Source organism: Sciurus carolinensis, unplaced genomic scaffold, assembly GCF_902686445.1.
Source record: "Sciurus carolinensis unplaced genomic scaffold, mSciCar1.2, whole genome shotgun sequence".
Taxonomy (NCBI): domain Eukaryota; kingdom Metazoa; phylum Chordata; class Mammalia; order Rodentia; family Sciuridae; genus Sciurus; species Sciurus carolinensis.
The window spans coordinates 64,230-67,490 of record NW_025920403.1 but is presented as its reverse complement, the minus strand read 5'-3'; positions in this window follow the sequence as shown (position 1 = coordinate 67,490).

Here is a 3,261-nt window from a genome sequence, read left to right as displayed (position 1 = left end):
AGAAATTGCATTTGCTGCTAACCCTAACCCTCAGCAGTGCCGGGGGCTCCCTGTTAACTGGGATGCCTTCTTAGGCCTGGAGGCCTCTGGTTTCTATAGGTGTGATGAAGTTTTCAGATTAGAGTTTTGGGAAGTCCTTGGTTTCCTAAAATTTGACCCAGAAGGGGGCTTTCAAGGGCTCTACTTGAAGAGAATTTTCATTAATTTGAAACTCAAATTTGCAGACTTTGTCTTTCCTCAAAGGGTCCTCTCTGGTTATTATTGAATGAGAATAGGTAGTGAGGGCTAGGCAGCAAGGGTTTTATAGTAGTGTTTTTATTTTTCAGTTAAAATTAAGTCAAAGTTTACTTTTTTGATTTCTTCTTGCCTATTTCTTTATTATCCTGTTTATCAATGGGATCAATCCATCTTTAAAAGATTCTAGAACTTGGATCTGTCCCTGTTCTCTCTGTATTATCTTGGGAATTCCAAGGCCAAAATATTCAGATGGGGTGTCAAAATAGTAATATTAATGAGTGACCTGTCACAAACAAAAAACAAAAAAAGACTGTTTTAAAGGTAGTTGAAAGTATCTGATTCAAATGGTTTGTAATTTTGACAAGTCATGCTGATTTGAGGCCCTCCCTCCAGGAATGCCATCCACATTTCAGCGACCGCAATTTTCACTTCCCCTCTGATGTAGATACTGTGAGAGTTTGGGATGTTAGCACTGCTGGAAAACTGTAGTTTCCTCCACCTTTGATTCTGACTTGAAACCAAATTGTCAGTTAGTCAGCATTAGAGGCACTCAGGTCTTCAGAGACAAGGAAGAGCACCTCCCTCGGGAAAATTAACCCAAAAACAGTTAGAGGCACATGGAGTTTTCTGCAAAAAATCCAGCCTCTCCTTTCCTTCTGAGAGCAACCAGAGAAGTTAAGTCTTACTTACCTCTTGCCTGCACCATTGCAGTGGCTTCCTAACTGTTCCCTCTACCACTTTCCAGTGGTATGCTTGTCTCACAGTGAGCTCCTTAAAGCATGCCAGGTCCCCTGTCACTTTCTTATTTGAAAACCTAGCAAGTCTCCCTACAGATCACATAACCACTGGAAGGACTGTGAGATTAAATCTGTGCAATGCAACCAGTATGCAGTTAGTGCTTAATAAAGCCTACTACTGATGACTCTTGTTCTAATGCTAAAGCCTGAGATATGATGACAAGACACATTTGCTTGCTGTGTTCTTTTAGTACTGGGGGTAGTTGTTCTTTTGGTGTTGAGGTTAAATGCAAAGTCTTGCACATGCTAGGCTTGCACTGTACCACTGAACTATACCCACCTCCACCCCTGGTGTATGTTTTATTCTTGACCCTCTGTTAATTAAAAAAAAGCAAATATTTTCCTTTTGGTGGTGCTCCTTGGAGAACTATGGATTTTAAAATTCCTCACCTCAGAAATCAGAGCACATAAGCTCTATCAAATGTGATTGAAAGGATAAGGATACTTATATAGAGATGACAGTCTTGGATATGAATAGTGTAGCAGAAAAAAGAATTTTAATGTGTGATTTGTGATATTATTTTTGACATGTATTAATTTATAAAATCTCTAGTACAATTCCCAGAGTCTTACTACAATACCCAAGTGGTGATGATTAAAGGTTAAATTTACAATAGAGAATTATTTTAAAATTTAGGAAACAAGGTTAGAACTATCTTTTCAAACAGTTTAGTGAAAAATAATTACATCTCATTTTACTCTGTCAGAAAGTTCAATGTCTCCTCTTACTTTTCACTTTCATTTCTTTTTTTGTCGTGCTGTAGATCAAGACAAGGGCTTCACAGGTGTGGTAGACAATTGCTCTACCACTGAGCTACACCCCAGTCCAACGTGTATTTGTAAAAGCAAATAGTTTTATTGAAAAATTATAACTAAATGGTATGGGGGAGTCACAGAGGCTCTTCTTTCTTGACTGATTTTTAGCCAAATGTTCTTTCATATTAAATGTGGTGGCTCCCACCACTTCAGAGTTACTCAGACTGCTTATCAAGAAAGTCTTAGCATTAGCCTTGACATTCAGCCAGAGTCAATATGTATGAAGAGATGATTCTAAACTAAGCCAAAGAGCAGAGTTCTGGCACAGTGAAAGTTTCCATGACAGGATCACTCATCCATAGAAACAGAGGAAGGGACAGCCTGCCTTGGGAACACTGAATGAACTCACCAATCAAGACAGATACATAATCTTATTGTAGTCCTTGGATGGAATGCCTCAGTGATTTGAATGTACTCTTTAGAAACTGCAATTCATCTCAATATGCAATGGGTTTGGGAGGTACAGGTAGCTGCAGGGACAAAGGAAAGATGAATTCCTGGAGCCAAGTCACAATGACAGGAGGCATCCAATGCAATTCACAAGGTCTTTACAAATTTAACCCAGCCAATTTCCTGTGAGTTATTTTATGATTTATAAACTATTGTGGACTGGGACTGTGGCTTAGAGGTAGAGCACTCACCTAGTATGTGTGAGGCACTGGTTTTAATTTTCAGCACCACATAAAATAATTAAAGATATTGTGTCCATGCACAGTTAAAATATATTTTTAAAATATTGTATGTTTGCCTAGGTTTACTTGCAAAGGAAAATTTGTATCATTATAATAAATGGAAAACTAGCAATAACAACATCAGACAAAGATAACAGAAAAAAAGTAGATTCAATAAAAACAAAACATCAGTATCAAATTCCAATCCTGGAAGCATTGTATGAAGGGAAAGCTTACTGGACCTATTTTCCAAATCCTCCCTTACTGCATCCAACTACTTGGAGCAGATCTAATATTAAAGTATTTACTAATGAGCCTCAATTACTTGGAGGGATTTCAGATTCTTTAATACTATATAAAATAGCATTTACAATTACATTTCATGGAATTACTGAAGAGACACCAATGTGCTTTAGTACAGATAATCTACATGTGCCATTGGGATGTCTCCCTTTAAGTTATAGGACTTACATTACTGATTCTCCAGGAGAAGAAGGCAATGAAAGAGATATATGGTCCCTAGAGATAACCTCACTTGGATATGCTAATTATAATGATACAAATATTTCAGTGGCTTTACCGCCTCCTTTTAAACTGTTTGACGACTTTTACAGTCGTAAAGACAGTTCTTGGAATCTACTCAATTTAGAAACAGATTTCCCAAAATGGTTTGAATGTGGTTTTCATCATACTGCAGTACAGTTTAAGTCACAAGACTCTGCTACTACTATTACAGATTA